The sequence below is a fragment of the Lutjanus erythropterus genome, chromosome 1 (genome assembly GCF_056507025.1).
Source record: "Lutjanus erythropterus isolate fLutEry1 chromosome 1, fLutEry1.hap2, whole genome shotgun sequence".
In the NCBI taxonomy this organism is placed as follows: Eukaryota; Metazoa; Chordata; class Actinopteri; order Lutjaniformes; family Lutjanidae; genus Lutjanus; species Lutjanus erythropterus.
In genome coordinates this window covers 4,435,888-4,448,090 of record NC_139317.1, presented here as the reverse complement: position 1 = coordinate 4,448,090, position 12,203 = coordinate 4,435,888, and the positions used below count along the sequence as shown (strand labels likewise).

At 39.3% G+C, this 12,203-nt stretch overlaps 1 protein-coding gene across 14 annotated transcripts in view; it reads left to right on the top strand.

The window, feature by feature from the left end:
• The first annotated feature begins 6,486 nt into the window (after positions 1-6,486).
• The window catches only part of ppip5k1a (diphosphoinositol pentakisphosphate kinase 1a), a 44,083-nt gene continuing 38,366 nt past the window's right edge, over positions 6,487-12,203 (top strand). For all 14 annotated transcript variants that reach the window (XM_084725709.1, XM_084725527.1, XM_084725373.1 and 11 more), the window contains exon 1: positions 6,487-6,562. The gene's annotated coding sequence lies outside the window, so the exon portion shown is untranslated. The remainder of the gene's footprint in view (positions 6,563-12,203) is intronic.

Here is a 12,203-nt window from a genome sequence, read left to right as displayed (position 1 = left end):
ACTGTTGGCTCATGTAATCTATCAGGTGAAAAGCTGAAAGCCCCTGAAAGTACAGTTAGTGTTTCCCTGACCACGCTATGCTTCAGTACATGTCCGTGTGTGTTCATGCATGTCGACTCCTCTCCGTCAGGATGAGAATGAACACTTAAAGACAGCGTGTTCAGTGTGTTTCTGACAGAACACTATTTCCTCTCTGCAGAGAACAGAACGGACTCTCTTCTCACTGAGCAGGGCTGGAAACAGCTGATAACAGACGACGTCCACCGTCAAACAGACCGCTGCCGGCCTGCGTTTACTCGACACCCTGAGTCATTAACCGCCATGTTACTCCCGTAACTGCCTGGGTGTTGTGACACGTGCCTTCACCTCTGAAAGAAGTCTTGTACATGTTTTATATGGCGTTCTGACAGCGCACACACTGAGCTGGGTCGAACAGGACATGTTCACATGTAGTGTTAAAATAACTTCAAGTCACTGTAGCTCCTTGATAAACAGGTTTCTCAGGTAGCTGTTATATTTTACACCCTCTGTAGGCCGTTTTGTTGGTAAAAGCAAAGATTAAACTAAAATAAATACTTTGGTTTTGGTATAACACATGACGTCTAAGGTTGTAAAAATTACAGCAGTCTTTTGCTGTTATAACAGGATATTTTTAAGTTATTACAACATGCAAACTTAATGTGTTATATCAAGCTATTTACTTGTTATAACCAGGGTTGGGAGAGTTACTTTAAAAATGAATTCCATTACAATTACTAATTACTTGTTAAAAATATGTGGTCAGTAACCTAATCCAAGTATCACAATATTAAAGTAATGCAACTTGATTACTTTCTGTTACTTTTGGGTTAGCTCAATAGCAAATATGGTAAAACTGTTTAGCCTAATATAATATTTGAGATTTGTCTGTAGGTTTATTAATTGTTTGTCTGTGTAGCTAACATTAGTGGTTAATCTGTGTAGCCAATGTTAGCGGTTGGCCTGCATAGCTGACAATAGTGGTTGGTCTGTGTAGCCAATGTTAGCGCATCTCAGACAACTTGTGACAACGATGTGTGGGATAAGACATAAGATAAAGCAAATATTTTTTTCAATGTGTCTGACTGTGTCTCTATGAAAGATCAGGAAAACGAATTAATTCTATCAGTCTATCTTTCTTCCAATCCTTGTGCAAGTATTGTCACATATCTGTTGTTAGAAAACTGCACAGCTATGAAACTAATTCAGATGCAATGCAAGATTTATCCTGCTAGGATTAAGTGGACCTTCTTTTTTCATTTAAAAAAAATTGAATTTTCTGTTGCCATTTCCACACTGAGGTGAATAAATCTGAAAACATAATTACTGAGAAGCTCTCTGTCCACAAAAGGAAAACAACAATATTTCTTGTTCTTTCCCTTCTGGTTTGCCAAACAGTGAAAAAGTTATTTTCATCATCTGATAAACAAACAATGATTTCAATGAGACTCAGTGATTTCCAAAAACAGCTGGCCACCGATTTTAGCAAACATTATTTATAAAAGTGTAAATACAGCATTTGTTGAGGACTATTTTCAGCTATAGATTTGTATGAAGGATATGTATGCTCACATTCATCATAATTCATGCTGCTGCAGAGGACTTATAGCCTCAGTACGTGGGGTGCACGCTCTACCAACTGAGCTACCGGGGTGTCCCTAATACGATTAATATGTCTACCAAGGTTGTGGGTCAACAACACCTTCATGATTTTATGATCATGATTTTCACAGACAGGATCTCAAGGTGCAGCCGGGGTGAGGAGAGTGTGGTTCTACTGGCCCTCAGACCGTGACCTTCAGCACACACTGGGGCAGTTTGCAGCCAAGTGTGAAGCAGCCAGAATAAGAGTCAGCACCTCCATGTCTGAGGCCACGGTTCTCTGCCGGAAAACGGTGGATTTCTCCCTCTGGGTGGGGAGCGAGTTGCTGCCCCAAATGAAGAAGTTTAAGTATCTCAGGGTCTTTTTCATGACTGATAGAGCGTAAGATTGACAGGTGGATTAGTGCGGCATCAGCAGTAATGTGGGTATTATACTGCACTGCCGTGGTGATGAGGGAGCTGAGCCAGAGGGCAGAGCTCTCAATTTACCAGTCGATCTACCGTCTGATTCTCAACTGTGCTCATGAGCTCTGGGTAATGATGGAGAGAGTGAGATCACAGATACAAGCTGCAGAAATTAATTTCCTCCATGGGGTGGCTGTGCTCAGTTTTAGAGATAGGGTTAGGAGCTTGGACATCCGGGGGGGGGGCTCGGTGTATGCCTGCTGCTCCTTTGTTGAAGTGGCATGTGATCAGGATGCCTCCTAGACAACTTCCTTTGGAGGTTTTCCCACTGGGAGGAGACCCCAGGGTGGAGGGATTACACACCTCATCTGGCCTGGAAATGCCTCGGGATTCTCCAGGATGAGCTGTAAAGTGTGGTTGGGGAGAGGGACGTCTGGAGTGCCCTGCTTGGATTGCGACTACAACGACCTGACCCCAGATAAGCAGAAGAAAAATGGATGGAATCACCAGACTTATACTTTAATATAAAAAATCCCTGTATTGTTAAACACTGCTGCACATGATAAAGAGAATGATATGAAGCTCTTAGCTGGCCCTTTTGCGGAAATTTCCGCATGCCACACCTTGACCTATGATCTGAGGGTTTTCTCATCCGCATGGTTGCTGTCCACATTAACAGTTGGTCAGTTTAAAGAACAACTCAGTTAACAGCCAGACAGAAGCTGGATAAGTGTATAATACCATTTTACAAACACTGCAGGGGCCGGGAGACCAGAATTACCAGCTTTAGCCGAGCCTGGAACTGCATTCATAATGAGCCTCCTTGTCCTGGTCTGACCTGTTGCTCTAAGTTACAGAGAGTGTAACACCCCCAATTTTGGCAAATGGAAGCCATATGAGGGTGGAGGGCAGCAGAAGGCCTCCTCACAGAGGCTCTTTGTGACCGGAGCTGCAGGTAGCGAAGGAGAAGACAAGGATCATTTAGATAAATCTGACAACCTACACTCTGTTTCAAATGCATAAAAACACCATGTTTGAGTTTTAGTATAAACTAGAAGAGGTCACTCAGTAGTGTGCAGATCCCCACCAGGCAACAGATGGTGAAGCACCTACTGCAATGTCTGCACAATTGCCAGATGCAACCGGTGGAGATTTGCAAAGTTCCTCCAATGTTAACATAATCTCCACACACGTTGTCCTGAGCTGAAACAAGATTTCAAACTGAGGCAGTTGATCACTTATGGCCCATAGTGGCCAGTTACGAAGAGTGAGAGGTCAGCAGTCAATGGTGGTATAAAACAGAGCAGTCAAAATATAGAATTACTGCCTCGCAGTTTTATGTATCAACCAACCAGTTAAGTTACAGTTTACATCCATGTCTGTCCAGACTCATACAATGTATGCTGTGAAGACTTTGAGGGAATTTAATACAGGAGTTGCCACTAAATTGGCCTGTAACTCTGAATTTAAAGTCTGTGTAAAGAAAAAGAGCTATGTAATTCTGAATTCTGGAGTTAGACTATTAAACTGTTGTTCACAATTTCTTTGGGTGGACCTGAAACATTTCTCAATGATGTGCTGGAGCCATGGCCCCCAAACACTACAATAACCCCCACAAACAACTCACAAACGACACTGCCTCCCCCTCCCCTCACCCTCCATGACAGTCGGTTACGAATGTATGTTCAGAGACTCTCTCTGTCCAAATCAACCCAGCAGTTCACTTTAGCTCACCTCAGTTCCAACAAGTCGACACAGAAGAAAAAAAAACTCACCCTGTCACTGTCCTCTGGCTCTGGTGGCTCAAACGAACGCAGACATGTTCAATAAAACTACTGGAAGTACTGGTGTGTGAAGTTAACCTTTGACATTTTGGATCTAAAATGTCATCACCTCATCATTTTATCCTGCTCTAGACATTTGTGTGTGTAATGCCTCTGGCCATAAAACATAAAGGCACAAACATCTTTTTAAAAGGGTTTTCAAGACTTTTTCAATAATTCTAAATCACAGAGGTTCTTTAGCACTCAGTCATGAATGTATGTGAAAGAAATTATGCTGATCGGTCTACAAGCTGTAGATCCAGTGATCAAACACACACTCACACATAGAAGCAAGATCTCCTCAGGGATTATGAGATAATAAGCTTTATATTAAATATATATATATATATATAAATATGCCAAAAAGGGAAAATATATTTTTATTTCCACACTGTCAATATTTGGGGCTTCTCTCCATGTTCTGTTTGATTATAGAGGAACCTTGTTTGCACGCTGTTCACCCTGCTCTTTATAAAACCCTCTTTTCATAGCGGCCCGCTATGACCTCACAAAGTTCACAGTGGCAGCAGCACCATCTGGCCTGGCCTGCACGCAGGTATGTAACGACCAGGGTGGTGCCGTGGTCAGTCAGACTCTGGTCTGCACAGGGAAGCTCAGAGACAAGCTGACGTCAATGTTGGCTCTTACATCAGCAGCAACAGCAGCAGCAGTAGGAGGTCAGTTTGCTCTCTCTATTGAAAGAGGGCAACTTTTGAAAAAATGCTGAGTTTGAGTGGGAGAGCCCACCACAACACTTCCTGTTTTTCAATTTACGCAACACACACAATCACTGAAGTGTTCTAGTGGTTGTAGTTACTATAGTGGCTTTATAGATATAGTAATGTTTGCCCCCAGGGGTTGTGTGGGTGGTACTGTGCCTGATTGTATAAAAGCACTTAGGCTAAGGTTTCCCTGAAATCTTCATCTTTACTTAGGATGCCTTTGGAAGAAAATAGTTGCATAAAATCACCTGAATTTCCTGGGTGATTTCAGGGAAAACCCTTTCATTTATAAGCATTTGCCCATAGCTACTTAAATATTCCCTTGTGTGTTATTATCAGGTTTTTAGCGAACATTGTAAGGGACCCAGAGTCCCTTAAAAGTGAAATAATTTGTGGAACATCACAAAATGACTGAATTTATGGTGTTTGAAGAGGAGGAGGAGATACCAAGACACATTTTTGGACAGAGAAAACACACTGGACACTATGAAACAAGAGAAACTTGTTAGAGAATGTAGATTAAACATTAGTGCAAGCAACTAAAAAGCTTAAAAACAGTTCATTGTTGAGTCTCATCTCCAGGACATGAGTTGGGCTTTGTTTTCTATCAGACATGCAGCCACGCTTTATTCATGCATGCAACAGTTTACCGAGACAATTGTGAGCGAGCACAGACCGACAGACATCAACTGTGTGTAATAAAGCAGATATCTGAAAGTACAAACAGCAAAAGGGGAGAGAAACTACATTTCAAACCACCGAGATTCAGTTAGAAACTACAGAAGTACAGAGAGCTGAACATAAAGAGACTTTTAGAAACGTCTTTCAGTCTGCTCTCCTGGACACACATGAGCTCAATATCACAACACACTCTTGTTTGAGTGGGAGAATAGATGGTCGTCACAGGTTGGCTGTGGTTGGCGAGATGTGACCGCAGCCCACTTGGAGGCGGGACAGGCTCACTCTGGCATCACTCCAGAGTAGGTCCATCTCGGGTCTGGCTCGGTGCAGTTCAGCCCAGTAAAAGTGGTAATGGAGATGCAAATCAGCACAGCATGGTTTGACTCAGCGCAGCCCCATGTCTGTTTGTGTGTCAGTACTGACAGTACTCACCAATGAAGTCAGTTCCCTTTACCGGGTTAGAGTGGCTTACCATAAATAATCAGAATTAAATAAGTTCTCACTCTGCAGCATATTTTGCCCTCTTCAACTTTAGTGATCAAAGTCAAATTCAAATAACAAATGTAAGGAATAAAAAGAGGAAACAGTACCAGGGAATTCTGTTCTCAAGACATGAAAAATGAGATGAAATAAAATGAAAAAACATTAAGTACAGAAACTGTGCAGGGAGATTTGGACATTCAGTAAAAGTAAATTAATATATAGGAAGATAGTAAATAAATAGGCTCAAATTCATCATTATGCAGCATACTTGCTCCTATCTGTGCCACTATGATGAATATGATGACGCCATTTCTGTAAAATAACTGTTCTAACTTTGACCACTAGAGGCCGCTAACGCTCTTCTCCTCATTCCGATGGTTTGTCCAGAAAAGGGAACCCTTGATTTGAGAAACTTTCGCGAGATTTGAAGGATTTGTTTACTGTATGCACGGAATACAGCCATGTTATGTTACATAATGTGACAATACTTTTATTCAAGAGTGGGTTTTGGGACAGAAAAGACGTGGCTTCGGTTAGAAAAAGATCATAGTTTGGGTTAAAATGATCATTCTCGCGAGACCTTCCGCGGGTGTGGGGTTCCTTTCTAGACCGAACCTGTGGTTCCCCCTCCCTGACTTTGGTCGTTTCTTATTGGCTCATACGTTTTTGTTTCACGCCTTTCTCGAAAGCGTTCTCCTTTCCTATTGGTTGTTTTATACTGTGACCATCCGTGCGTCAAACTGAAAAAATAAGATTGGTTTCACATGCAAACTGTCAAGAGTAAAGGAAGCGAGCCGATGGCAGCGATGCAAACCGTCCAGACACACTGTGAGTTCATTATTTAGTCGCTCGCTGGTTATTTAAGTATTAAATACACCTTTCCATTCTCAAGCGTTAACGTTAATAACCGCACAGTCATTAGCTATTTGATTCAGATAACGACAAAATGGCACTGGAAGACTTGTTTACATTGTCAGCCGGGGTATTAGCTGGATGCTAACCTTGGCTAACATTAGCCAAATGTGTTTTGCACTGCTAAAATTAACGAGTACAAACGGCCGTTTCGTCGCCAAACGACATTATTCTCGATGTCAGACTATTGTACCAGGGAATATATATTCGGTTTTCATATTAAAATCACCATTAAATTGTCGTATTATTTTAGTTAACGTTTCAAAATATCTACGTTTTCGTATTCTAACATCCATTTTCTATAGGCTGCAGTTGCACTCAAGGTTAATGAACTTGTTGACGTAAAGTAACGATGTGACGGCAGCATCAGCCATCGATCTGTGCTATTGGTTAACGTTAACCACGCCTGGTTACTGTATGATTATTTTTAGTTCAGTTTAATATCGTGCCTTGTTAAATTCATACAGCTAAATCTGTCAGGCTCCATTCCAGCTGGAACATCAGGTGCAGCTTTAACGTTAATCTTTTTCTGCAGGTTTATTGTTAACTGACGTGTGTTTCTTACAGCCCATTCAGAATATTGTTTGTTTGTCTGTTTATCTCCTTGTTTAATTATTTTCATCAGAAGTCGTGGCGGGAAATGCACTCAGTCACTGTGCTATATTGCTGGCATGGTCACCAGGCTCAAAGCCTGGATTTAAAACATACTGAGGTCATTGGTCCAGGGCAGGCCTGCTATTTAAAATCTTGACTCCTCCTTCTCTTTCCTACAAAATATTTTTACTGGACACCAGATACAATCTTATAATTTGGGTTCATACTTCATTTAATTCAATTAGAGCTGGATCAATTAGATGATTAGTTAATTAGTTGATGACTTAAAATGTGTCATTATTTTTAATCAATATGTGCACAACACTATAGATGAAACAGTATCCAATTTTCTAGGTGTGTATGTACAATATTGAGTTTTTGCCAGTTTTTTCCAACTAATTTTGGCAGATTATTGATGCTGATATATGCATATATTTGTCCCCCTCCTACTTGCAGAGAACATTAAATCTCTTTGGTAGAGGAATTAAGATATTATTATGCCTACCTTTATCTGCTTCGCTATGACCTGCACAAATTCATTATAATCACTGGTATGGATCTTAAGATGGGCATTTAAATTTTGCAAATAGAAACTTTGCTATTTCAGACAATTAAAAAAACACTCCTGAAATAAAAATACTCCTGTTACTTGTGCATAATCAAAACAGCATCTTATTAGCCTATGATAGCAGCAGAAAAGTTAATTTTTGGCTGATACTATATTTGATTTTAAAGCCTTGATTGGCCAGTAACAATTTTCATGTGTCCCTGTACATTAAAATGTTTTGAAAATGTTCAGAAAGTACTGATACACTGAAATAATTTCATTAATTATATTGAAAACAACAAATAGTATTAGCAGCACTATGCACTTTTTGTTTGCATAAACATGTTTTCAGTGATGCAAAACAAACACATGATGCATGCTGCACATACACGACTGCATCTGGCAGACTGTTGCTAACTTTAGTTAATGCTTGACAGTATTTACAGAGAGTTTTTTAGAGTACTGTAACCAAAAAGGGTTTTGATTTTGATTAATTAAAATCTGAACTAGAAATACCAATAGCTGGGAATTTTACCATGATTTATTGTGAAACTGTTAACCTTTTAATTCTCTACCCCTCACTAAAGGAACACTGTAAATTGAAATAAAGAATTGGTAATATGTCACTGTCCACACACCCACTTCACCCTGCAAGTCTGGTTAGGTGCAACCTGGCAATCCAACGGTAACTATTAGGTAGAAAATATTTGAAAGCGTGTCTCTGTAATAAAATTCAAGTAATCAAGGCTGTGACAACCATGACTGAGATGAAAAATAGTTTTATTGAAACAAGCTCTGGCACTGTCTCAGGCTCCACTGCCCAGGCCGGAACAGGTCCTGGCATAATGCTCTGCAGGAGACGTCTGAGCCTGCCCAGCAAGGAGTCCTGAGTCATCCGGTTCAAGGTTGGGTAGAGGTGGGAGTTTGTGAGGCGAGAAAATCAGAAACTGAGGAACAGGGCACGTTTATGAATGGAACGGAAGTGGTGCAATGGGGATTCAGAGGCTCAGGCTCTGATTATATGTTCAAGATGAAGTGAGAGGTCAAAGGGAAGAGAAGAAGCTGGACCCACATGGTGCAAACGTTGCCTTGGCTCTGTCGCATTGTTAAACTTAAGTGAATTTTAGAGCTCAGTTGGTTGTCAACTATTGAATTAATCGCTGACTGTCTTGGCAATTGAATCATCATTTTGATATATTTTTAAGAAAAGAATATTCAAATTCTATGATTTCAGCTTCTCCAGTGTGAATGTTTTCCGGTTGCTGTACTCCTCTATGACAGTAAACTGAATTTCTTTGGGTTGTGGACAAAACAAACATTTCAGGATGTCATCTTGGGCTTTGGGAAACAGTGATCAACATTTTACATCATTGTCTGACATTTTATGGACCAAACAACTACTCATTTAATCAACAGATTAATTAATGGGCCAACCAGTACAGGACTTATCGTTAGTTGCAGTTGTAGTAAACTTATACTTGTGCTTTGGGGTTAGTAGTCATGTATTTTACTACATTGTCATATCAGCTTTTAGAAAAAACAGAATTGTTATACTGTCCAGTTGCATCTCCAACTTTTTTGGGTCTACATCTGCAACTATTAGTCGATTTAATTGATAAATCTGTTGACAGAGAAGGAATTTGCAATTTTTTTGATAGCTGATTAACTGTTAGTCTTTCCTTAAGCAAAAACTTGAGACATTGTCTGGTTACAGCCTCTCAGATTTAAAGATTTTCTGTGTTTTGGACTGTTTGTTGGAAACAAAAACAAGATATTTAGAGGCATCACTTTAGACTCTGGTAAATAGAGGTGGACATTCTCTGCTATTTTTTGACATTTTACTGACTAAACCATTTATCTATTTATCCAGGAAATGGTTAGAAGCTCAGTTATTAATGAAAATCTAATTTAGCTGAAAAGTGAATTTTGATCAAGGTTAAAGGATGTATGATTTTTGAAGATCCCCCATATTTAACATCATGGGTATACAAGGCTTTCAGTCTGATACAGCTGTGTGCAGCATGAAATTGTAGAATGCAAACTGCACCCCGTGTTGCCTAACCCGCCCCCCCCCAAAGCCCCAATAAAAAGTAAAGGGGACATGATGACCTCAGTGTCCCCAGTGGGAGCTGTGGCCTTGCTCGTAGCCTGAGTAAGCAGGTGTAATAGAAGAGATTAACTGTTATGCTCAAGCACTGAAACACTAATCCACTTAGGCATGGAAAGAGTTTATTTTAAATCAATTCGGTGCGAAAGTGGGAGTTAGAATGGATTTCTGTATGTGTGTACCAGGCAGCAGTTAAACATTTATAATGAAGGTTTGTTTAACAGGCACAGACTTGAGTGGAATGAACTTTTTCTGAACTGTTTTCTCATTTATGTTGCTTTAAATGCTTGTGGACTCATCAAGGCATGATTCTTTAGTAATAATTATGTTTCAATGGAAAGATAACAACCTCACAAATAGATTTATAAAATGCAGCTGTTACCATCTAATGCATATCTTTTTCCCTCTTTTAATTGTGTGACATGGTGTTAAAATTTCAATATTATATTGAAAATTAGTCAAAGTGAGCAAAATTGAATCAAAATCAAAGGCAGAATCAATTTATTAAACTGATCACCAACTATTTTGATAACTGATTAATCAATTAGCATAATTCTTTTTAAAGAACAAAAGTCCAAATTCTTTGATTCCAGCTTCTTAAATGTGAATATTTTGAGGTTTCCTCACTGCTTTATGGCAGTAAACTGAATATCTGTGTTAAGGACAAAACAAGACATTTGAGGACATCATCTTGCATTTTTGGAAACACTGATTTTCATTTTTCACAGTTGTCTGACATTTTATAAACCAAACAACTAATCAATCAATCAAGTAAAATAATTGACAGATTAATCATCGGTGAAAATAATCATTAATTGCAGCCCTACTTAAAAGACAACATAGTGTATGTTACTGGCCATACAGAAGAAGAATTTGATCATGTAAATGACAGTTGTCAGGTCATAAAACCAATGATCTGTTGATCTCTACAAATCAGGACTCAACAGTTTAAGAACAGCTTAAGCATCAGTGCTAAAAAAAAAAAAAACCTGACACCCCTATTAGAGATTAATCTGTGTATTATTTTCATCATTAGTCATCAATAAAATATCCAAAAACAAATCATGCCCATTGGAATATCCCAAGGTTTCCAAGTTCACATATTTAATTGCTTGTTTTTTTTCTTACCAACAGTCCCAAAATCCATTTTACAATGACAGAGGACCAAGAAAACCAGAAAGTAGTGAATGTAGCATACACGCTTAACCGTTATTAATGAATCCCAGGAGAATTAGCCGAGTACTGCGTCTTTCAGGTCCCGGGGACCTCACATAAACAAGCAAATCCTGTAGAGAGAACTTGGCCTTTTTGCAGTCTTATTTGTGTTCCCTCAGTTTGAGATCCCCAAGGCTTTGGACAGTAATGTGTTTATTTATTATCTCATTTGGACCCCTTCAAGGCTGCTTATTCTAATAACAGTATTTTCCACTGCAAATAGCCAGTCTTGACCCTTGAGTGACTGTGCCCGATGGTGAAGAGGCTTGTTGTTCAGATGAATGTCTTACAGCGTGCCAGGCAGAGAGTAATAAGTAGTTGTGGTTTGTCTGCAGTATGACATGTGCTCCGCTGCCTGTCCTGTCTCTGTGGCCGGCTAATGTTTAGTGGTGATGGAAATGCAGATCAGAGCTGATGCCCCTGCTGTTTTGCTGCACCAGACTGCAGCGTCAGGGGTAAATGTGTAACAGTAGAGTAAGTGTTAGAGGTAATTATTGCTCAAGCACACGGCCATTTCTGCTTAGAGTGATGGTACGTTGGCTGAGATTTGCAGTGCCACACATGATGTTCTTTTTTTACTCCGCAGTTGAAAGTAAATTACTCCCACAGCTGGCCATAATGAGACTGTCGGACAGAAACAATCAGACATCTTTGAAAAATGAGAAGTGAAATAGATCCTGTTAGTCATTCTTCCTCTTGATTTAATTCAGTCTGGATTTTATGTGTTGAGCCTTTTTGTTAAAATATTCAGTACAAAGGATTTTTACAATTTAAATTATTTTTACACACAAAGCAACATAAACTGGAAACTGCTAAATTTAAAAATGATAGTAGTTACTAAGGATGTAACAATATATTGAATATCACAATATCACAGTAAAAAAGTCTAAATCACAGTATCAGACTGTGACAATATTTACTGTGATATTACAGGGTTATTATTTCCTTATTTGTGTTTTATTATGTTTATTTTAATTTATTATATAAAAGGAGTGATACTCACTGCTGCATTGTTTTTGTTTTGGCAATTTTTTGGACATGAAGAAAACAGCTGCTAAGATTAAGATTTCTTTTAAGATAAAAGAAAAAACAAA